Consider the following 26,080-nt stretch of genomic DNA (forward strand, 5'->3'; position numbering starts at 1 on the left):
GGGCGGAATCAGAACTGGAAAGCACTGAGCAACTCACCCAGTTTGTTCATCCATCCATCCAGTTATTCCTTCGTTAAAATGGCAAAGTTCTCGCCCTCGTGGAGCTGATGTTCCAGTGAGGAAGACAGACTATAGACTAATAAATATAAATATAGTGTACGGGGGTAAAGAAGAATATTAGGCGTTGGGGGAAGGTTTTCCTGGGGTAACTTCGAGCAGAGAACTGGATGCGGGGCTGAGAATGAAACATAGCTGGCGTGTTCAACAATAGCAAGGAGGCCAGAATACGCAGAAGAGAGTGAAATGATGCTGAGAGGTACCTGGTGCCGGATCATAAAGCTTTTTATGCGAGGGACAGAACTTTGGAATTTTTTTTTTAATAATGATGCGAAGCCATGGAATAGTTGAAAAGAAAGGAACATCATGATCTCCTTTATGTTTAAAAAAAAAAAAATCACTCTTGCCACCATTTGGACAAGAAACCACAGAGGACAAGTGGAAGATGCTGATGGCTTAAGCTAGAGTGGAAGTCATGAGGAGTGTGGGAAGGCACTGGAGCCGGGAAGTGTTGTAAAGGTGGATGGAACGTAATTTGCTGATGAATAACATGTGAGATGTTCAAGAAAGATGTGATTCAAGGATGGCTGCATGGTCCTCATTCTGAACATGTGGTCGAACTCTGGCAGCACCAATCAAATTAAAGTCTTGTAGATGTCAGAATCTGTGCCAAATTTTACTTTGGGTCTCTGACCCTCAGATCAGTGGATCCCACATAGAAGGGGTTTAATATATTTAAATGGTTGGGTGGATCTAGTGATTATTACATGCACATATATATAAACACAAACATTCGACTACTCTGTTACCCTTTGGTTTTTGCTGTGGTTTTTAAATTATTTTAGCTTTTTTTGTTTTCAAATGAAATCTTACTTGGAATACCAATATATAAAACAGTCAAATTACAAATTTTTATTAATGAATATTTATCACTTGAGTTCAATTTTGATATTTGCTTTTAGTAAAGTCAATCAATGAGGCCAAATGGTTCTGGATAAATAGACATTTGAAATCAGATATTATGAAAGACAATTGCAATGTTCTGCATGCTCTAACTTTCTATTTTTTCTGTTTTGTTTGGTTGTACCCTATAAAGAAGTGGTTACAAATGGCCAAAGTTTTAAACACATTATGTACCGATCAGTAATGCCTTTGGCTGCATGTACAGAGTTAAACATCAGAAGCTTAGCCATAAGGATATTTATGGTTGATTAAAAAAATCCAGGAATATAGAGAAGTAATCAGTTAGAAATAGTATCTTAGGAGATCTGAACAAATACCCCAATTATAGGAAATGCTAAACGAGTTCAACAGTTTAACAGTGTCGTAAAGGACCCAGATCTTTCCATCTTTCCATTCTGCCATCCCTTGGCTGTCCTTTTACTCCTAGGGAGCCACTTCAAGGTCATGAACCATCAAAAAAAAAATGGAGCAAACAGTGGCCAAGACAGAAAGAGATCTTCTCTTTGTGAACTACTCTCTCTCTGTATCAGGCAAACATCTTCTCCAGAAGTCTTCGACAGAGTTTTCTTATGTCTAATTGGCTAGATCTGGGCCACATGCCTACTCAGGCCTTAAATAAGCTACAAGAACTTCTGCCTAATAGCTGAATAAGACCAAGGAATAATTTCAAGAAACTTTTCAATAACTGATCTGAAAGCTTGACAGACAAATAGCAGAATCATTTTGTATAAAGTGAAATAATCACACATATATTAAACTAGGCCATCTCCTGCTGTTCTCAGAATCAAAAGATAATATTGAGCAGATCTTTTCTAAAGATTTCAGAAAATGGAAAAAAATTGACATGAAGAAAAACATACTAATGTTTTCATGTTTATCTCCTCTGAGTCCCATTCACTGTGGCTGCTGCTCCCCCACAATCTGTCTTCTCTTTTCCACAAACCCTCTATAAGAACTTCATCCTCTCCCGACTCTTCCCCTCCCACCTTTCCTCATCCTCACTCCCTGTAACACTGGCCTGATCTCTTGGTTTCTCCACTTGCATTTCCTCCCTTTATATTGTACAAAAAAACAAGCCAAGTATTTTCCCAAAAGTGAAGAAAGGAAAAGGCCATAGTGCCAGGGCTTCAAGATTTCTACCTCTGTCAAATGATAATACTGAATAACAGTTCCTATTTCCTTTCATATGTAGTAGTCAGGTCAGAAGTGCTTCAAATTAACAATAAGGGCAAAAAGTTACTTATCATTCAATAATATCAATATGCAGCATAAGTTAACTTCGTATTCCACTAATGACGCAGAAATGACATGAACGGGCTCTGAGCATCTACTTCAGTATGACCCACATATAGGACGGAATCCTTTGGTACACGATTATACGCTCCCACGGCACTCACGACATTACACGGTAATTTATCTATAAATACTCAGAGGGCCAGGCAGCAAACATACATGAATGTGAAGAAAATGTCAGATGTGATTCAATTGGGAGCAGTGGGGACTGTGGCAAAGTAGCATGCCCCTGGCAAAGTGCAGCCCCTACTCAACCCCAGCTTCTTGTCGTCATGCAGCAAAGCCAGCCCAATGTTGCTAGATCTTAAGAGAAGCCAAAACTCTGAATCTTTATGTGAAATCTGCTTTTTAAATGTAGACTTAATATTTCTTTCGTTAAGTACTGCATAGGTACTGCAGCCCCGGGATTAGCCACACCTGCTTTCCCACTAAACCCCAGGCTACTCAAGAGCATTATTGGGTCTGTCTCTGAACCCTGGGCAACCAGCTCAGGGACTGGATCCTCATATGTGATCAGCGACTACATTTAACATGTTGCAAGTCTATGGCCATGCTACCCTGAACAAGCCTGATCCCACCTGATCTCGGAAGCTAAGCAGGGTTGGGCCTGGGTAGTACTTGGATGGGAGACCACCTAGGATGACCTGGTGCTGTAGGTGTAAAAAATAAAAAAATAAAGGATTGTAAACTGACATGGTCCTTGCAATCTGTGAGGTCAACCAAGGGTTGCCTCGCCTAAAAATAAATAAATAGATAGATAGATAGATAGATAGATAGATAATAAAATAAAATGACGCACAACAATGTCTATGTACGATGGTTAGAAGGAACCCAGGCAATCCAGTACGTGAACTCCATGCACCTATCTTCTCTATGACAGGCATGTTGACCCCTTCCTATTGTGACAATTTTTAAAATATAGAAATTCAGCAAAAAGGACCCTTTGCTTGAAATGAAAAAGACTATGACTCTAGCCAGTGGATGATTCCATTCCCCACCAGGCACAGGCTGTTCAGAAAAAGGTATTTCCTGGGATTGTGGTTGAATACCTCGAAGGCAAAGACTTGGTCTCTCGTCCTCCTTCAACATGGACGAGATAACCCAGTAATAATAATCATGACAATAAAGTGGCCATGGTTAACTACATAAGAGTCTCATTTTCAGTTCAATTTTCAGCATCAGAAGTTCAAAATTATGGATCATCACCTCTGATGAAATTGAAAACTGAAAGACTACCTGCAATTTCACACCAACCAGAATTGAATTTCTCTGCCTTGCAAAGTCTCCAGAAATTCTTTATGTACTTTTGACTTGAAATAATGACTTCATTTCAAAAATAAAGCAGCTATAGAATTTGAAGTTGGCTTGATTTTAATAAAGGTGGGTTTTCTCAAGCCAAGGCAGAAAAACTAGTCTGGCCTTAGTCACTGTACCAAAGGAGGTAATTAACAGCCTAGCCACTTTATTCTTTGATATGGACAACTGAGAGGAAAAGGTTTTTTTGCAAAATCAGCTACAAGTCCCAACCTGCCTGTAGTCCTGAAGCCTATTTTCCTCGGAAACTCTGGAGCTCTATTGTCTTGTCTTGCTCTCAGCCTTCTTAGCTAAGCCAATTGACCTGTCTTACGAACTGAGGCCTTAATCAAGTCTCTAAAGCCCAATGGTTCTTTAAGTAGGGGGAATGTATGAGTATATTCTACAACTGTAGATTTTTTAAAAATCTACAGTTGGTTTTACTTCTCCTGCTCCCAATATCCTACTGAATTCATCTATCATTACCTGAGTCATAGGTAGCTGTATCTCAAGACTTAGCAATATCAAGTTCATCCAATTTTTCCATACTTTATGAAGGTAAGCATTTCTTCCTTTTAGAATCATATATTCCAATGATTAAATTTCATCAATAAATTATGCCCTTGCTTATACTTTGGTTCTTAACTTAATGCCTTGTTTATTTAATTTTCTCAGTATGAGTTCTTAGCACATCAAAGAGCTGCTAAAATACAATATGGTTTTAACAGATAGCATGCTTTAATGAGCAAGTAACAGAAAACCTAACTAAAATGGTTTAAACGATAAACAAAATGTATTAAATCCCATAACTGAAAGATTGGGGATAGATTAGGACATTATTGTTAGCTCCCTCACTTCTTTGAGGATTCAGATTTCTTCCTTTTCTCCACTCTGCTGAATTCAACAAGTCAGCTGTGGCTCTCTTCGTGGTCAGGAGAAAGCGGCAACAGTTCCAGGTATCACACCCAACATCACAACATCCAGCAGCAACGCCAGCAGGAGAGAAACTGTTACCTTGTCCCCAACCCCCAGAACATCTTTCACAGCAATTCCAAAGTTCAACCCCCATGACCTCTCACTGTCGAGAGGTGTGCCACACTCCCGTATCTCAACCGACCACTGACAAAGGGAAAAAGAGACCACCTACTTACTTTAAGGTCAATCTTTATTTGCAGCATACCCTTAAAAGAGAAAAAAAGAAGAAGAAGAAAATGAAGCGTTGAAAAATAGCAAAGAAGAAAAGTGAAAAGAGGAGATATTTGGGGCACCCAAGTGTGAGGAAAGTGATGCCGGGGACCAAACGAAATAAAATTAAATTCATCAATTACTGTACCCCCAAGGTTGCTGTTTAACATGGTCAGAGTTACTACTCAAAACCGCCTTTACTGTAAAGGCAGAAATGTCAACAGAGTCATAAGAAATTCATTTTCTACTGTTGGTAAACTGTAGTAAAGTTTTTATAGAGTAGCATAGACACCTCTCTATTTGGGGTACATTACCTGAAAGCTTTCTGAAATCCTAGTGATCTCTCATCTAACATAAAATCGAGTTATCATCTAGGACACTAGACCTCTCTACTGTAAAGAGGTCCATAAATGCATTAGTGTTACCTAAAGATTTAAAAAATGCTCACTACGTGATTTTGATACTTGTTCTACAGCTATAGTAATTGAGATAATATGTTATTGGTGTAAGTACGGAGACCAATGGAAATAAATAGAAAGTCCTGAAACGGATCTACACATTTCGGCTGGTTGATTTTCAACAGATGATGCCAAGATTCAAAGAGGGGAAAACAGGGTTTTTTTTTCAGCAGATGCGGTTAGAACCACTAGATAACAATAGGGGGGAAAAGTTGACTTTGATCCCTACCTCACATTATACATATATTTTAATATAACATAACTCATAGACACAAACATAAAAGAAAAACAATAAATCTTCGTTAAAAAAAAGGAAACAATTTTACGATCTGGGGATAAGCAAAAGTTTCTTAGACAGGACACATATTTTAAGAAAAACTTGTGCAAGAATGTTGATAGCAGTTGTATTCATAACTCCGAACTGAGAATAATCCAAATGTCTCACAACAGAGAAATAAAAAAAATAAATTGTGGTATATTAATTAAATGAAAAACAATTAACTATCGGTGCAGTCGACGATTTGGATGAATATCAAAAATAATGCTAAGTGAAGAAGCCAGACACAAGAGTATACATACTGCATTATTCTATGTATAAGGTGTTCAGGACAAGCACAATGAACCTGATGCGATGTGATTAAGAACAGTCAGTGGGAACGTTATGCTTCCCATGTAAGAATGGAAGGGAGCAGGCTATTTGGCTGGACAGAAGCGCAAGGAATGGTGACGTGGTGAGGGGAATGTTCTGTGTCCTGAGTGGGGTTACGATTACATAAATGCGCATATGTATCAAAACTCATTGAATCGTACACTTAATATCTGTGAATTCTTGCTTGTAAATTATACCTCAATAAAAGCAATATATAAAGGCATGAATACATGACCACTGATTGATTAGTCAATAGAGCAGTTACTCCTATCCTGAATTTATGAATGGGCATTGCATACCCATCCACCCTCCCAAAAAAGAGTGATCAAGAATATCAAATTCTACTTACTGAGGAACTGAGAAATAGCTGAGAGGTAATAGTCTTCCAGCGACACATAAACCAGGCTGTTGGTTAGGTCTAGAAATCAGTGTCTAGTAACCCAGTGAGAGCTACCTTGTCCTGAAAGGGCATCTTCATTTAGAGCTGAGATTCTCTTTGAACTAATTGCTCATGATAAGGATAAAAATGCTCAGTCCACTGACTAACAAAGAGAAGTGTTTAAGCGGCCTCACTACGCCTGAAGTGGCAAATCACCTTTACTAGCAAGCTAATGCTTTCCACCAACATATCAACCATCCAACTGTTCCTTTGTCTTCATGATTGGGTTAAGAAAGCAGGAACCACCTTCAAAATCAAGTCTGTGTACATCTTGATTCATTGTAGCTGTCTGAAATAGAAACCATTTTCCCAGATTAGGGGGAGTCTTAGAAACTTGGACAGCTGGCAAAACAGAACTTATGTTTCAGATGTGTGATTAAAAAAAATAATAATAATATCCAAATATTTGTTTTCAGGGAAGGATGATAATCTCTGCAAATAAATAAGTCTCCAAGATGCAAGAAACACTGAGAAGATGAATAATACGTTTTTATCTATGAGCCTGTCTGCCATTCAAAAGTGGTTGCCAGGTGCTGGGCAAGTCTTCCTTGACCAGCAAAACAGTCTTGGGAGCAGGCCAGCCACTGTGAGAAAAGAGGCGGGTTGCTTCTAAGGCTAGATATGCTACATCAACCCACTGGGTTCAGCGGGGTGAGAGAAGGAAACCGAGGCCTCCATCTTCACGTGAAGTGAAACAGACACCTAAAAAAAGACTTTTAAAAATTAAGGTTACTAAAAGGCTAATAAACACTGCAGAACTTAGAGAAAATTGTGATACCATGGAGTTTCCTTCAATATCTCCAGCTTTCTCTTTAAAATAGACACTGGGAAGAATCATCTGTAAAGTGAAGAATTCTCCTATTACGTGAATAGCTTTCCTGTCATTTGTTAATGGTTTGTGTGTTTGGATTTTCATGCATTAACTTCTATATAAGACTGTATTTCAGGAAATAGAGGAGAAAGTCATTATGTGGAGGTGGAGGAGTCAATAAAAATTAAGGAAACTTGCATCAAATTTTTCAGAAGAACTCTCCTTAATAATTCCCTTTCGGGTTAGTCATAGAAAACATTCTCTCTATGGAAGCAAGTAGACAATTTTCGTTGGAAAAGAGAGAAATCCAGAGTGACTTCCCAGAGAACGTGGCTCTTCTTTGGGGTCCTGAAGGGCATTGGGTTTGATGGACATTACAACCCTTCTACGCCATCAGTGCATTCTTTTACTAGGGGATTCGTGAAGCCGAAGGAACTTTGGTGAACACGATGTCATAAGACGCTTCTCAAAAAAAATTTTTTTAAGTAAATTTGGGGAAAGCATCATTTTAACTCCCTTATCAGAGGGTCAGAAGCACACCTGTCTAATAGAGACTAGAGATTCTTTGGTAAAGAAAACTGTTAACATTGTTTCATGCACCATTTCCCAAACATTTAACCACAGAAGGCTTTTTTCTTGTAACACCTAATAACTCTTCAAGTGTAACACTCTTTGGAAAAGGATGATCTAGTTAGAAAATGTTGAAATAGTCCAGCTTCCTCATTTATTTGATGGGGAGCGGGGGAAACCCAGAAAACAAAATACCGCCTTGGGCTCAGGCAGGAGCAGGGAGTTTTTCAAGTTGATTCATGAACTAGGACTGAGGACCTGACCTAACTTCTAGCCAAGGTCTCTAAATGATCCTGAGGATCACACTCCTAAAGGAAGCCTACTTGGCTTTTAGTCATTGGTAAATGGTAATATGGGAGAATATTCAGCACTGTTTTCTCCCCCTGGGAGGGGTACATGTTCACAAAACTAACCTGCTGATTTATCTTCCAATATGGTCTGTGTTCTGGTGTGTCTGAGCTTCTATCTGCCCCTGCACATCCCCATGGCAGGCCATGCTGCAGGTCTCCAAGACCTGATCCTCCTCAAATATTCACAGGAAATGCTCAACATCAAAATAATGTACTATTGAAATCCATGAGACCTGCAAAATTTTTTGATCTGCTAGAATCTAAGTAAAAGCAATGCATTGCTAGAAACCTTATTCCCAGGCTGATATGCTGGAAAGCAAACTGAATTTACTTCTTTATCACTCTCTATCATGAATTAACAAGGGGAAAAGCTGCTTTCTGAACCCACTAAGGAGGAGAGAGAGAAGTGTTAAAGCTACATCAGTAACATTTGTGGGGGGCGGGGGAGGGCATGCAATTTTCATTTGCGATATAATTGCAAATTAAAGAAATCATGATAACCTGTGAAGATACTATCAGACGTAATGTCCTTCAGTCCTTTATGTGTCACTGTCCTCTCTCTCTCTCTTCCTTCAAACACACTGTACTCTAAGGAAAGGGTAAAATATATTAATTGACACTGGAGAGTAAGTGATTGTTAAGATAATACGTTAACTCTCTCAGAATTATCTGGGGTGTTTGTTAATTATTACTGCTAGTAGTGGTGGTCTCTTTTGGTAGCACTTTTTAATTTGACTAAAGTTTAAACCAAACTTGAGACCAAACAGAGCTGAGATAAATTCAGTTTCGTAATTTATATTCTGTGTAGGATCAAGGACTAAGAAGGATAATTTATATTTTCACAATTATTATTCAAAAAGAGAATTTCCCTGCCAGAGCAGCTGTCAGATTAAACAACTATGGAATCTGACTGATCAAACACAGCCTGAGAGAACTGTGCTGCAACATGAATCTTGAATTATGACACTGTTATGATTTAAACTAGAGAAAATCAGTTTTACATTTTTTTAGAGTAATTTTACTGCTCAGAGATGGTAACGTTTCAGATTCCCAGATAAAGTCTCTTCCGCCGAAGCTCTCGGTGTTCAGACAGTACTTTTATTTTCATGTTAGCCTAAAATTGTTGGGCCTCTTTGAGGTTCCAAGGGAGTCCCAGTGTATAGGAAGGATGGCAGTGAAATGTTGAGTCCATTCATCGCTTCGTTCTCAGCAGGTTTGCCAGTCAATAGGGCAAGAGGACAAACAGCTCCTTAGAGGACTCCCTGGTGGGCCCCGCAGCCCCAGACAAACAACAGGAGGTGGGGAGACTCTCTGCTTCCTTGACTGTGAGACATCGAGGGGTCCAGGCAGTGAGATCTACACTGTTAGACCTGTGGGCTATTCAATGGAACCATGAATATGGGGGCAAGTAGGAACCGGGGAGAAACTGCGAACTCTCGTTCCCTAGGATAGGCCTGGGGAGGTAAAAGAGACGATGGGGCTGAGAGTGAAGTCGAAAAGGTAATTTCAGAAATCTGCATATTTCAAACATATAGTCTTGTTTCTAGTATCTTCCCTGTAGGTGCCTGTTTGTTTTCTTTGTAAGCGAATGGTCCTTTTTCAAAACTGGCTTGCCTCAGTTGTAATGAAAGGAACAAAAAGAATGAGATCCATCTCTGCTCTGACTATAAGTCTAAAGAGATACTGCCCACTTCCTAGCGGCCAGTGAGAGAAGGGAAACAGTAATGCACGGAAGAGCATCCCAAAGGGGAGTTGAAACTCAGGACAACGAAGCTAAAAGAAAGAGCTTCCATCTCTGAAATGCCCTCAGCGCGATGCCCAGGCTCAAAATCACCAACAGTAAGTGGAACCCAGGTGTGCAAGGCCTGGCGCCTAGAGGAAGGCACTTGGGCTGCACCATCCTCTGGGTGTAAGATGAAGATGCTGCTGTGGGAGGACCCCTGTCAATCTCCCTGAGAGACCTTGTCTACTCTGGGCCAAAGACACTTCTCTAACAAGGAAACAAAAGACCCACGGAGCTACCCTTGAGGTCCCAGAGCTCTTTTGCCCATTGATTGCCTGTATCCTGGAATTGAATTAGTAAAACTGGATACAGAGTAAGATTCTGATTGCTAGGAGTCTGATTTAACAATTCTATCCTGTGTGTCACTCACAGGCTATGGGCGTCCTTGGGGCCTGACGATCTGCAAAGTTGGGGATTAATTTTGCCTAGACACTGAGGGCAGAGGCCCAGGCTGGTGACTGGGCTATTCTATTAGAGATGCACTGTAGGTTCTAGAACTGAGTAGGAAGATGATATAAGGTACATTTTAGGAAGATGAGTCTAATAGTTTCCCTCCAATGGAGAATTATTTCTTCCTGGAATCCTACCACGTCTTCTTTCAAAGGAAGCTAGCAAAGCACTATCACTTTTTCTCAGACCCTAAGTCACGACCTCTGTAGTGAAAACTTTCAGTCCCCAGCAACAGGAATGCACTAAGTGTCATCACCAGATACACTTGGTGACAAGTCGATACGCAGTGGAATGGGGATCTTAAAGTGAAGAAAATAAGAGAAACGCTGACCGTTTTTTTCCTTGGGAGAAATCTCTGTACAGTGGCTGTACCTTTTTCATTTGAGCTTTACAGTACCTCCCGCCCACTGCAGAAAAAGCCTACAAATATGTTCTCTCTCTCAATCTCTGCAGCTCACGTCATTACCTCTCCAGCCTAATGATAGCTCTGAATAAAAACCTGGAATGTTTTCTGTTGAATCGAATATCTGTTCCGAAGGACTTGTAGCATAAATCTCCTTACAAGTTAATCATCTCTGCCCCACCAACCCAAATTAATTCTAGTCTCAACGGGATGGGTTTTTTTTTTCTCCTTTTTTTCAGATAATTCAAATCAGATCGTGACCGCCAGTGACATTTTTTTTTTAGGATCGAAGGTGAAAGGAGAAAACTAGAAGAAAAGCAATGTCTGGCAAAGAAGCAGACATTTTCCTGGGGTGACAGAAAAGAAAATAGAGATGGAAAACTGCACAGGTTTATGTTCCCAAAGAAATGGAGAAAATGTTGATGAATATGCTATGTTGAGAAGCTCTTCCCCAATGAAGTGAAAAATCCATTCTCTTTAACTTGATTCCAACAGGAAGACATCACTGAGGCCACTTTCAACAGACGGAAACACCTCCACCTGCCTCAAGGATATACTGCAGCATAAATAGCTCCTGATTCAGGGGCCTTGTTAATGTCTCCTGTACACTAAAGTCCTGTGCTATTCCACAGTGTATTTCCTTCTGAGAGCTTAAGGCCCTTTATAAAGAGCTTGATGCTTTAGAAAGTGATTTTCTGACTTCCTCCATGAAGTTCGGGTATTGAAGGAGCTGTCATGATCTAAACTGGCCTATTCCTGTTCTCCTCTTATGGCTCAGGCATCTCTTGTGCCACAGCCTTTTGGCCGTCCATTTGCGCCAGCAGTGGCGGACACCAGCATTTTGTGAGCATTCGTGAACAGGCATGGCCTCAGCTGCACTGAAAACCTCTCGCTTTGCACCATGGGCTTCTCTGACAGGTGGCAAGGGGCATACTTATGTAGAGCAATCTGAAGGTAAAAGGAAGTTAACCCCACATGGTTTGACCACTGGAGGATGTGAGTTGACTGGTAATTGCTCCCTCTGGTTCTCAGATGTGAACATGCATAACAATTATCTGAAGAGTTTGTTAAAATATAGTATCTTGACTCCCTCCCCATCAGACGTTCAGATTCTGGAGGTCAAGTTGGGAGTCTTGAACTTGCATGTATAACACAGTCAAGGTGATGCCAGTCAGCTGCTTCGAGTGCCACACTTGGAGAATAATTCTGCCATGGATTCTATACAGCACCTCCGAGGCTCCCAGCACAATCAAGAGCCGGCAACTCACAGAAATGACCCACTCTTAACGTGCTTTTGCATTGCCTTCCCCCCTCCATTTCCCTCTCCCCAGTCCCTCACTCCTGTTTCCTGGGATCACTTCCCAAATCCACTTCCTAAAATGTCCTTACCTCACACTCTGCTTTTGCAGAAGACCTAGACAAAGGTAGGGACCCTCAGCCCCCACTTGTCTTCAGCACTGCTATCGGGCATCATCTAGCCTTGCCCCACGTGACCATGAATCCCACCTTCTTTTGCAGCAATAAAATGTGATTACAGCTCACAGTCTGATTCAACTCTTCAAGCCAGTCGGGCTTCTCTGAGATAAAATATTTAATGGGAGTTTGTATTTTGCATTTTAGTCGAAGAACTTGACTTTCTAACAATTTTTTCTGATATCTCTATGTTGTCAATAAGTTTACCAAGACCTCTCAGAATTTTCCAAGGATTCCTCACTGCAGCAGAGAAAAAACATACAGCTTTGGGGGTCTCAATAATGACGTGTTAGGTACCTATCCAGCAGCTGTTCCTCTCTTCTGCCTAACAGCACCTGTGTTCATGCAGTGTGCCCCACCCTAGGGTATGAATCATGACTGCCTAATCCAATCATGACTATAGTATAGTACGCCACTGTCTAATGTCCATTCTCCCAGCCTTCCTGTCACTAGTGTGTGTGCAGGATACCTAATTCTGGCCAATCAGAAATAAAAGGAAAATGGAGAGCATTGCTGAGAAGTAATTTTTATCATACTAGGACCTCTTCACATTGTCTCCTTGGTTACCCCACGGCTTCCTGCCCTTGAATGCAGGCACAGTGCCTGAAGCAATGAACTTCATCTCGCAACCTGGAGGCTACTAGTACAAGCATGAAAAGCCAAACTGCTAAGATGACAGATCTGCTTAGTAAGCCATGGACCACCTGACTCCAGACTTTTCATTTTATCAGATCACTGTTGTTGTTATTAAGTCATCACTAGTCAAGTTCTGTTATTGGTATTCAGAAGGAATCCTGGCTTATATGCAACAAAGGATTTATATCCAGAATATATAAAGAACTCCTATAAATCCATAATAATGAGACAAACAACCCAATAAAAATAGACAAAAGACTTTAACAGGCACGTTGTAAAAGAAGATATGCAAACGACCAATAAACCTATAAAAAGACACTCAGTATAATTGCTCATCGGGGAAATGCAAATTAAAACCACAGTTAGATACCACAACATATCCACCAGAATAGCTACAAATTATAAAGGCTGACAATACGAGCATCGGCAAGGATGTGGGATAAGTGGGACTCTCTTACGTCGCTTGTGGGAATGTAAAATGGTGCAGCCACTTTGGAGAACCAATGGCAACTTCTGACAAAGCCGGATTCCAGCCTACACCGAAGGACAGTTTTAGCCAAACCACAACGCTTCAACTAAAATCACCCACTGTTTAGCACTGGTCCCCCTCAGATCTGGATAAGAGAAGCCTTGACCCTTTAGGGGAACACTGTTACCCTCAAATCCTATCCATTCATGTCGGACCACCTCCTCCTGCTGCACCTTTTATCCTCTGGCATTTCGTGAGTGATGTCCCCAGAGGAATTCGAAGACAGAGATTGTTCTTCGGTGATTTAACTATTTTTGAGCCCCAAATTGGTTACGTAGGCCGACAGACATGGATGTAGCTATGGAGATGAGGAGTAAAGGTGTCTCACATCAGAACTTCTCTGGGTTAAGCACTCAAACTTCTCGTGGTGAGCACTCACGTTACTTTGTAACCTCATCAGTCCTTTCCAAGTACATGTTCATTTTATAGATTACATATAATATCTGTAGTTATGAACTGATTTGTTTAGTTAAGGCCTCAGCGAGTAAATATGAAGATCCATAGATAGCTCTCCGCTGCACATGCATGCACGTGCACAAACACACACAACTTCTAACGTTTCTGCCTTACCAGGTCAAAGCAGAAAACGTAGCAAAACGAGGGCAGGAGTGACCTAACAGAGAGAAAACGGGGATGATGCTGGATGAGGAAGGTGTAATTGAAGGGACGATCTTTGAGGAGGGGTGAAGGTCTGCACTAAGAGAGCACATAGTGAACCCTTGAATGAGGGAAAGCAGGCTCAGAAAATGGGTAAAATATGAGTTGGTTGGTACATCTGGTTGTAGGAACATGAAGAGCGTGCCCTTTGGTTGCCTCTGTTTCCTAAATGAAAGAAGCGGCAAGGCCATCTAACTGAGGGTAAGTTACGAGGAGGGGATGTAAGAGGTTCGAAGAATGGAGGAGAGGTGAGAGATGACATTTGGAAGGGTGGAAGTATGAATTAATTAGGGAAATGAGTTAGGATGTCTCAGTAGTTCCGAGAACCCACTTGAGGATGGTGGCCTCGTATTCAATTAATACCATTTGCATGTATATTATTTGAGATTAGAGTTTTGAGTAACAGGAAAACACAAAACAACGTATTAACCAAGTGTGCTAGTTTTCTATCACCGACATTACAAATTAGCGCAAACTTAGTGGCTTAAAACAACACAAATGTGTTATCTTACAGTTCTGTAGGTCAGAAGTCCAAAATGGGTCTTAAGGATTAAAATCCAGGCGTTGATGGGCTTGCTTTCCTTTCCGGGGCTCTAAAGGAGAATCCATTTTCTTGCCTTTTCCAGCTTTTATAAGCCTCCTGCATTCCTTGTCTCGTGGCCTCTTCCTCCATTGTCAAAGCCAGAAACATTATGTCTCTCTGACCTTCCATCTTCACACTTTCTCTGCAGCTGATACAGCCGAGACAGATTCTCAGATTTTAAAGATTCATGTGATTAGATTGGACCCACCTGAGTAATCCAGGATCCTCTCACCAGCTCAAGGCCCTTAATTTAATTATATCTGCAAAGTCCCTTTTGCCAATGTAAAGGAACATATTTGTAGATGTGGGGGATTAAGGAATGGATATCTTTGGGAGTCCTTACTCCTCTACCACACAAAAATAGAAGCTCATTTCTCTCTTTCATGGAGTCCAGAGATAGGAGGTATCGGCCTACATTACATTATGATCATTATGACACAAACTCTACATCCTTAACATGCCGCCACATTGTCCAAGATGCTATTCAGGCTCCAGCTTTCACAACCATGTTTCAGTCAAGTGGAAGGAAAAAAAGTTAAAGGAGTTCACACATACACATATTCTTCCTTTAAGAACATTTCCCTAAAATTGCATAAAACACTTCTGCTTATCTAGCAATGGGCAGAAGTTTTTTTCCATGCAGCCATGAATCCAGGTAAAATTCAGGGGGGAAAAAAAAGGAAAAAAGGTTTCAAGAGTAGAAAATTAGCAGTTTCTGTCACAGCATGATTGTGAGGTTTCCTCTCCCTTAATCTCAAGTTTGCCATTGGATAGAATCAGGGTGAAGGTTTTGCCAGGCAAGTGTGTCAGAGGGAGAAGGATAAAGGTGGTCAATGGTGTACGCAAGGGAACGGTGATAACAATGACACACGGGATTCAAGCCCAAAAAGACAATAAATGAGGTCATGAGGAGGGCAATAGATGGTAAGAAAGTGATATGGTTATTACATTGGAGGTCTTAGTGGAGTCAAAAAGATGTTGGAGTAGGATCCTAGGAAGAGTGAACTGGAAAAATAGTATGCAATAGTTGGAGAGCAGAATGCTTGAAAATGGAAAACAGTTATTAGTAAAACGAGGTCATGGGCATGATTGCAGGAATGGGTGGCTTGGTGGGGGCTGAGATGAGATCTTTGAAGGAATCAAGGGGCAGTAGAAGAAGGACAATCTATTTAGATATTGAAATCATCCAGAATATTGACAGGAAGAGGGTTGAAGATTGAGACAGTATCACGGATTGAAATCATCAAGGAACAAGGGGTCTGTGGTTGACCACAACATAGACATACGGTCAGATGACATCATTTCCATTGGGTCTGGAGGGTCATGGATAAATAAGGAATGATTTAGTAGTAGTATTAAGAAGCAAGGATGATGGGAAAGACATATCTTCCCAAAAAATGAGGATCGTAGAAGGTAAGAAGGTCATCGTTGGAGAGAGATGCAAATAAGAAGTGTTCTCAGAAAAGAGCCTACTTTCAAAGCAAGATGGTTGAAGGGAACAATCTGAGAGGAGGGTGATGATATAAGGGATTTAACTTATGACCGAGATGGTCATATTATTAAAATTAATAATTTAACAATTATTAAATGGTTACTATTTAACTAGAACAATTCTGGAAGCAAAGGGGGATGCTTTCAATAATTACACAAAACAGGCATAAACTGGGACTGTCCCAGGCAAACTAGGATGTACTGTCATCCTACTTATGACTGACGTTATTCACCCTGCTAGAGCTGGAGAGCACTGATGCTACCTTTCACTGCCCTGCCACTGTCCTCAGACCTGGAGTTGCTTCTGCCATTGCCTCTGCTGGGAAAATGGATTCTCCACTGCCCCCTCCCATGCTCCATTAGCAACTATTCAAAGTCTGGGGAGGGGGAATCCAATTGATCCAATTGATCGACCCTTGGATCCATGCCCACTCTAGCTGCAAGGGAGGCTGGGAAAGTGTCTGTTCTTTTCAGCTTGCCATACTGCCACCTTCTCCAGTAGAAGGATTCTGCCTCCCACCACGATTCATAAGGTGGCAGAGTCCTCAAACATAGGAGGGGGTTTCAGACTTTAGGCAGTCAAAAAAAAAATAAAAATAGCAAATGTCCTCTAGAGTCACCATTTCCTTCTACTTGGCTGAGGCCTTGAAAAGCAGCCAGCATCTCTGGGGCTTTTTACTTAATCTTATAAGACATGATTAGGAGTTCAATTTGTGAACATTTGATTAATGATATAGGTTCAATCAGAGTACATTTACTACTAATAATGCAATACTTTCACATTGGGAGAGGTAACTGTGAGCAATAAATCTAGTTTCTAAAATGCCAATTTTACACAAATAAAATCGATTTGAAATTGATTAATTCATAGCCACTGACATTTTCTAATAAAAAAAATGAATGATTTAAATTATTCTTAATCAGTATTATAGAAGGCTTAAAGTTTTCATGGGTTTTCCCATAAAAACGTTTTTACGACTTCATGCCTCACTGTTTATGAAAAGTGTTGCTAAGGCTCCTCAGAGCTCTGGGTGCACCCTCTAAAATCGATCCTCCCTGAGTCAGTGCAGCGGGTCTCCTTGAGCACAAAGATAGTGTGTGGATGTTTTTCTTAACTACAAACAGATACTTGCTAACTTAAAAGGGACATGTCAAGGTTTATTTGGCACAATACTTGCCATTCAGATCTTTTCAAAGTAGTAGCAAAATAACAATAATAGTGGACCAGACACTTGAGGCTGAATGAATATCACCCCCTCATTGTCTCCCTTCCCTCTTTATCCAGCCTGAACTGTCAGGGCCCTTAATAGGATGTGATAATGGGAGAGTGGCAGACCTGGGGTTTATATTCTGGGTTTCTGCCATTAACTTGCTGTGTAACCTGGGATGGGTCAAGTAACCTCTCTGAGCCTTCCACTGGAAACATCTTTAGTTCCATTGTCCCCTCCCTACTTTTCACACACCTAGAAAAACCCCAACCCTGTTAAACTGAAATACCTCCACGCTCTGAACCTTCTCTCCTACAACTAAATGTTTCTAAGGAAAAAAAACCACACATATTATTATGCCAAGTCACCTTAATCTAATGGCACAAATTCCAAATAAGCACTCCACACTGCCCAGCGATCCTACTCAAGGTCCCTAGTAATTTCCATTTTACATTCCCTGGAGCTATTTTACATCTTTTCTCTTTCTTCAAATTTCCATTGCATGCTCACAGGTCAAAAACCCCACATTCAGCCCTTAACACATCACCCAATAGGCACTGAGAAACTAAAAGTAGATAGAGTGCCTACATCTTCCCACCAGGTAATCAAATACCAAGCCACCTGCACATCCACCCTAATTCTATTCCTTCTTTTCTGACACAAGGAAAGAATTGTCCCTCCTCCTATGAAAGGCCAACTCCTACACTTGCACTCATTATACCATTGCTTCTTGCTGGCCAAGACCTTTGTCCCTGCAACCTTCCTCCCTCTCTCCCGGATCATTCCCCCGATATACATGTACGCTCTAGTTTAGTCAATTAAAAAAGCAAATCAACACTTCTTTCCAGATCTTATCCCTTCCAGAGATCTATTCCATTTCTCTGCTGAACTTGAAGGCACAACCATTCACTAGATGACTGACTTTCTTCTGGCATTCAGACTATGAGGTGTGACTTTAGGAATGGAAACTTCCTGACACTATACTCCCAACATCTTCCCCACAAACTGGCAAAACTCAAGTTCCACTCTGAGACCTCTGCATTAAGGCTTTTGTTCCTGCTAAATACACGCCATAAGAGCCTTCTTTTAGAGTTTTCTGCCATTTATCCTTTGAATAAATAAAGTATCCAAAAATCATGCTCATGTGGGTGACAAAGGGGGAATGCATGAGAAACACTGCAATAAACAAAGAAAAACTCCACCTTTGCTAATGATGCGGCCTTTGGGGCATGCACTTCCTAAGTCTGTTTCATGCTGGATCTAGCTAGGAAGCATCCTGATGATTTGCATGGATTCACCTGGGGGCACTAGGAGAGATCAGGAAGAGAGGACCAGAACAAAGTGGTGGGCTTCCTCTGTCTTTGGTAAAATCCAGGCCAGGAGACAGCAAAGAAACCTCAGCGCTAACCTGGGCTTGGGATGTGTAAGCAGGGGACCAGCGATCTGAACTCGACACTTACACCAGCAAAGCTGAAGCTGTAAGTGTGTCTAAACGGGCAGGTATCTCAGCAGAGGTGACAGGTCTGAGTGACTATAAGTTGGGAAACAGAGCAAATGGAAATACATTCCCCAATTCTGAAGTTCAGGTCCCTACCATTATCCAATCATTACCCATTACCTGAATCTGGGTGTGGTCACTGCTCTTAATGAATTAGGCTTCCTATAAAGAGTTAGAGATCCGTGTGGGCTGAATGAGGCCTCTCTGCCCTAATCTCCATACCTGGGATCAGAGTTCCTATCGTGGGGCCACAAGCTCAGCCTCCACAGTGGCACAGGTATCCAGGGAAGGCTGTCTGTGAGGATCATTGTGCAGGGCCTTTACCACACTGTCAGCCTCTAGTTAGCATCATAAGAAAGAGACAGGTTCAGTCTATGGTGCTGGCTGACCTCAGTCTAGAGAGGCTCTCTCCCACAGTATACCTTTCTCCCCTGACCCAATAGAGAGGATGGAGGTGGCTTGAAAGAAATTTCCTTTCCCATAGCTCAGTATTCACCTATCCTATCCATCCCTTCTTTGTCCACCTATATCCTAGTCACTTGTCAGAACTTAGTTTCAGGTCACTTCTCCAGTATGTAATTGACTGATGTCTCTCCTTTGGGATCCCACAGTTCTGATGCCCACTGTGTGGAAACTGCCAGTTTACCTGCCTAACTATTTATACCTCTTTTATCTCTGTCCCCAGGGCATCATGCATTATTTGTTGGGTAGAGCCACAGCTTAATTCAGACCTGCTGAGACCCTATGGAAAAAGCGTCTACAGTCAACCCCTGACCTTTCCATATCCTTTAAAAAATCCTCCAGCCCAGCTTTATTTGACCTCACGTGGTCAGCAGGTTACTTCCACTGCTCAGCATTGGCTGCCAGGAGAAACTCACTGGCCATGAGGGACCAGTACCCACTGCTGGAGCTGATCTTGCTCTGTGTCCTCTCTGTGTGAGTAAAGCGTAGTTCCACCCAGTGCTTGACTGTGTTGTACTTTCCTTGGTGACTCTGATGCCAAGATTCAGTGGGTAGAAGTGCTTGGACTTCTATTCCTGGTGGCTGGCATTGTGACAGTCTTTGCTCTCCTCCAAAAAGTTGGAGTTCTCCCTTGGCATTGGGAATCGGAGCATGGTACTCTGCTCAAGAATTTCCAATCGCATTTTATTGGCTAGAACTCAGTCGCATGGCAGTATGGTAGATGGTAGGACTTAAGCAAGAACCCCCTAACAATGAATTTTTATTATGAAAGAGGAGCTAGCCATCTATGCCACACTCCAAGGAGAAAAAACCATTATCAGCATTTTCTCTGCTGGCATATAAGACAGCATTGCATTTTATTTTCATAGAAAAACACGCATATGCACACACACACACACACCACATAAAATGAGATCTGACTCTTCCCAGAGGCCTTTCCATTTCAATGAAAACTGAAAATTTCAGCCAAAAAGTATTTCAGCCAGTGGAATTCCAGTTGTCAGCTTTTCACCTGGCAGTATGCACAGGGAGCTGAGGGACCTCTCTGCTGCTCTGATACCTCAGTGCAGAGTTTCTGCCAAGACAAAGGGTCAGCCCTGTCAGGCACTTTCCAGGGCATTTAAACACACAAAGAGAGACGATTGTGAAGGATGCAAAAACAAAGTAATGCTGGACCATATGATCCTGCAAATTGTGTGCCCTGACTTCTAAGTATATTTGAATACTTGCTTAAACATTCTGTAATTCAGCTTCTCATTTTCTGAAGGGGTAAGAATAGGCCAAACCCCAGAGTAAGAATCAGCCTGGGAAGAAATCACATCGACTCCAGTATTCCCACTGAGAGCCCTTTGTAATCTTGTACTTCGGTGTGTTCTCAGGATCCAAGAAAATATTTGTTGCCAATCCCTTCCCTCTGTAAGATGCTTTCACGAAACATCTACAAGACAAGGGCTGGCATATAGGTTGGGTCTCTTCTCCAGTAGGATGTAGGGAGGTGCTGGCTCAGACCCCTCTTTTTGGTCAAAGGCCAAATGGGAATGGAGGATATGATTAATGAAGACTGAAGAACTAGCATTGTCCAAAAGGCAATTTGAAGTGAGAGTGCTCAATTTAGACACGTTCCTTTGCCCCTTTGCAATTTTCTGTGCCTTCCTCCTTCCCAGTGGTTTTCTTTCATGGCCTTATTTTGTGCCAAAGGAAAACAACGAATATGCCAGAAAGGTAAACCCAATATTCTTGATTGACTCACAGAGCAATAAAAAGCTGACTGATGACTACCTGTACAGCAGAAGGTAGACAGTAGCCAAAGCAAATGGCTAATCAAGGCCTGACTCTTCCTCGGTGTCCATCTTCATGCATCCCAGAAAGATTTAAGTAAAAGGTGGTGATGCATTTTTTTCATTGTGAACCACTGACTCATTGAAAAAAATCAATGAAGGGCCATAAAAGACTCAAAAACAACCTAGTTCTTTATTTTCCTTGGAGACATATAAAGTATTCAACTCACCCACTTCCTAAATTATAAATAAAGAAGCCATGGAACAATTCAATAAAAGTGTAACAGGAAAAAGAATAAAGAGAAACTTATAAGACTTAGAAAAAAAAAAGTCAGGACGTGGTTCTACAGTGTAGTGGTTAGCATGTCTGCTTTACACGCAGAAGTCCTGGGTTCATGCCCCAGTGGAGCCACAGTCCATGGTCTATGACCATGCCACTCTGAATAAACCTGATGTCTGATCTTGGAAGCTAAGCAGGGTCAGACCTGGTTAGTACTTGGATGGGAGGCCACATAGGAAGACCAGGTGCTGTAGGCATAAATAATAAAAAAATAAAAATAAAAAAAATCAGAGTTATCTGTTTTAACACTTCCCTCTAAAGCTAATCAGCTTACTAATTTTCTTGCTTCTTGAGTAAACCTTAACATTTTAGCATAGTGGCTGTTAACCAGGATTACCTGTAGAAAGTAGCAAAAATGTGTGTTCCTGGGCCCACCATAGGATTGATTCATTAGGGCTTTGTCATGAGTATAGGTGATTTTCATGCAACATCCTGGTTCGGACCTCAGTTTTAACTTATGCTCTCAACAAGTCAGTCCCACCAGTCACAAAGAAATAAAGAATTCTACTTCTCTACCGCCATCAACATCATGTTTAGCCATGTGACTTGATTTGGCCAATGAAATGCGAGAAAAGTGATACATGTCACTTTAGGTAAAAGAGTCAGCTCATGGTTCATTAGCTTTTTCCCCCTCTGCCATCATGATTAGTATACGCCAGATGGAGACTGCTTCATTCTCCTAAATCTCACAGTGAAGAGGAAGAAAGATGCAACTGACCCACAGTGAAAATGTAGCACGAACAAAAAACAAACCTTTGTTTTTGTAAGTCACTGAGATTTGGAGATTGTTGTTACTGCAGCATAATCTAGCCTACCCTGACTGATACATTACTCCCCCAAATAAAATAAATGTTGCATCTCTTTCATAAGCTGGAAGATTCCCACCACCTCTGCTTTAAGTAAAGGAGGGAACTAAGACTTATTAAGTGATTACGACCTGCCTAGTGCTTTACATACGGTGTCTTTTCAGTTTTTTAACAGTCCCGTGAGGAAGCAAGTATTATCCTCATTTTATAAATAAGGAAGCTCTGACTCAGAAAAGTTAAGTAACTTGCCCCAAATTAGTAGTAAATGGTTGATCTTGGACTTGAACCTACCACCCATGTCGAATTCTCAAGTCCATAGCTCTCTACCATAGAAAGTCATTCAAAATATACCTACTTCCATCATTCTGTCTTTTATGTTTCCTTCTTCTCTACCAGGGTTTCCATTTGTGCTGTTAGAAAGGAAACCTCATAACAAAAAGGAAAACTGGGAGTAAATGTCTCAAGAAGTGACAAAGGAGATATTAACTTCGATTTGGCCTCAGTGGAAAGCACTCGCTCCAGGCACCTGTGTCAGATCTCTTAGCATGCCTTTGAAACAGACAACTGTAGGGAGCATGTCTTAGATGCCAGCAGAAAAAATGCTGGTAATTTAATGAAAATGAAACCATTAATGCAAATTGCATTAACATGTAATCTAGCTTATTTCAGAGAGGTGGAGGGTACTGGTAACTGATGATAAAATGTACCAGAAGAGCTCTGCTTTCTAACTAAAGGAGTTACATATTTATAACCCTTAAAAAAAAAAAACGAATCGTCATGCAAGTGTAATACTAGGTTCTGAGTCTCTGCAGTTCCCCAAATAAACATGAGAGTGCAGCTCGGAGTAGCTGCAAAGGCTCCCCAGGAGCAAAGCCTTTCTCATGATTACACCCAAAGCAGGCTAGAAATTCATAGCTGCCCTCCCACTCTGCATCTCTGTCTGCATATTCCATTCACTTGCTGAGCCATGTGCTGTGGACAGACTAAGAACACACCCATCAGACTGTGTCATTCCACCCAAACCATAACATGGCTCTAAGAGCAAAAGGTCACATAGTTCTGGAGATAACAGGACACACACACGCACACAGTATATAAAACATGATGTGCCTACAAATAAATATTTACATTGCTTTCCAGAATACATGTTGTAAAAGGAGTTTCTATTACCACACAGAAGGTCATGGATTTGTCAAGCACCCAACACTCCTCCCCACACCAGCAGCATCAGCGTACTAGAAAGTAGCAATTTTGTCCCTGATGAAGGCTTGCTCCCCTCTCTGAAGTCTTCTCCCACTTCCTTAGACACCCATCGTTCATTTCCGGTAGTATTTATTTCATTCCAGTCCTTTACTCACCTTATCCTCCTGACCTTCCAAGGATCTAAGCTCATTTATAAACATCATAACATGAAAGAATTTGTCATGAAGCCCCTCTATCTAGGAAGAGTCATATAAGCCATTTCAGAAGCATTATCTCCTTGATGCAATTTCAGGAAGGGGTCTGAGGAGAAAGGAGCTGCCGTTCCTCCTAGGTGGTCCCTGTTTTGCTGATGAGAAAGGTTAGTCCTAAAATCTCTCTCCTCCCTTCATCTCCAGGCACCAAGACCTCCACCAATAGATCTCAGATCCTTCAGTTGTAAGCAGTGTTTTAATTCAGTCCTGGGAGAAGCCAAGAGAACACTGAGAAGTAAAACATCATAGGTAAATTTGCTGAATAATAAACTGCAAAGGTAGGAGTTGTGTGTTATACCATCCTTTGTTTTCGATGAGCCATGCTGTTGCCTTGGGATGAATTCTACTCTCTGTCCCAGGCTTCCCCACTCTATTTTCCTGCCTGTGTCTTTATTTCTTTTATGAACCACGATCTGACTTTGTTCTCTAAAATCCAGGTCAAAGAGCCTCTGTATGAAGCCCTCTCTGATTATCCTCATACTTGTAGGTGCTCCTTCCACACTGCCTCCAGTATTTAATTACACACTGTCTGATACTGCCTATTAATTGTCTCCCATAAGAACACCATCCTTTCTAGAGTAAACATGTGGAGATTTGCTCTCTGCACACCATGCCTTCCTATGTGAAACATCCTCTCCCCCATCCTAAGGTAATTCTGCTCGGTAACTATAGTTGTGGTGGGTGAGCCCCCCACCACCCAAAATTGGACGTAAGATTCAGATTTAGCTCATCAGCAACATTAGCCCTCACCATGAATGGTTCTGAAATTAAAAGCATCCTAAACTCAGATCATTCCTGGAGCCATCATCCAAAGGGGACACCGATCTCCGTGTTTAAGGACACAGGTCTATTTCAATAGAAGAAAATAATCATAACGGGTGCCTCACTATCAGTATAGCGTGCCAGACATTTATAATAAGTAGGGTGGGCAACCCTTGTAAGGTCACTTAGGCCTAGGAAGAAGTCACAGTGTTCTTCACACAACAATACAAGCATTGAAAATTTCAAAACTGGTAAAGTGAAATCCATGTTAACTGTAGGACTCTATTCTTCATGTGATATTAAGCCATGTTGCCTTTTAAAACTCATTTTGGTCAAATGTGCTTGCTTCCTAGGTGAACAATGAGGAAATGGGCTGTAGTTACTGGGACTAGAACACACTTCACCCAATCTATTGCAGCTAAGCTAACACACTATTATTAATATCTGGCCAAAGAATAAAGTTTTTTAATTGATAAGAAATGGAGGGACCAAGGACCCCACCTTTACTTCTGAGGGTGGGATGGAGAGAGAGGCCTTTCATGAAGCTGAGGGTAGAGAGATTGAGATTGATGAATTTAAAGGGAGGGGATACATGAAAACAGGGGAGAGACAGAGGTAACATTCATGGAGTACTCTCCATTCAAGGAAAGACCTAAGCCTGAACCACCTTTTGGAAGTGTGATGTAGAGGAATTAATCCCGCTGGAGACAGGTCTCTGATAGTCCAACCCCTGGGCCCCTAATGCTAAGAATTCTTTGTACCTTTCCACAGCCTCGAGTGTTTGATCTGGTGAAGCTGAGAAGGTGGTGACTCTCACCTAGTTGTCTCGGGTTGTGGGGGGACTTACAGAAGACCTCTTCAAAGCACACAAGGCAGTAAGATTATATTCTCTGATCATTAAGCCCTCTCTAGTGGGGCTGGCAAAGACCAATTTAGGGAGAGAAAAAAAAGACAGTGCTAAATTCAGGTTAAATGTGACAATGCCTGGCAATGGCTACTCATACTTTCTATTAACATTCAACACATGACCATGTAGTCAGAGCCAAAGGTCTCTATCTTTATGAGTAATGTTTGTCAGAAATTCAGTTCTCTCAAAACAATGTCACTGGGTCATTTGGGATTTTCACTATAGAATATTATATTTACTGAGTGAGAAAATACACACACATACACACACGCGCGCACCCTACCTAGAGATGATACGTTGTATTAACAATCAGAAAATCATTGAAAGAAAGGAGGCCTGATGGTTTAGAAAAGAAGGAATAAAAGAAAAATATTCATTTAAAATATTGCATTTAGAGGGTTTTAAATAGCTATTTAAAACACACTATTTTTTACATAAGGAAATGTACTGAAAGTCACATTTTAATGGCTAAGTAGAGTTAACCTCTCTGGAAACACTGAAATTCATTATTTGAAGGTAATTCTTGCACCATGATACTAATGACAGAGAATTCACAAAAATGACAGCCAGCCCAGAAAGCCTACCCAACCAAACCAGACATATGGGTCATTTAAAAGTTCCAACTTAAAAGCTACAGTTCTGGTATGCTCAATTTTTAGTAATTTAATAAGAAGGGTTGTATAGCACACTGGACTACAGGTAAAAAAGACAAGGTTTAGTCTTAACTAGGCCATTAATTGCTTCTGTGACCTTGAATAAGTCATTTAGTGTCCCCAGAAATCAAATATGATG

The 26,080-nt window shown here is 41.2% G+C and overlaps 2 pseudogenes; one reads left to right on the forward strand and one right to left on the reverse strand.

The window, feature by feature from the left end:
• The window catches only part of LOC102894593, a 56,695-nt pseudogene that overhangs the window by 11,728 nt on the left and 18,887 nt on the right, over window positions 1-26,080 (reverse strand).
• LOC112469275 lies at window positions 2,854-2,972 on the forward strand (annotated as a pseudogene).

The sequence above is a fragment of the Pteropus alecto genome, unplaced genomic scaffold (genome assembly GCF_000325575.1).
Source record: "Pteropus alecto unplaced genomic scaffold, ASM32557v1 scaffold146, whole genome shotgun sequence".
Lineage (NCBI taxonomy): Eukaryota > Metazoa > Chordata > Mammalia > Chiroptera > Pteropodidae > Pteropus > Pteropus alecto.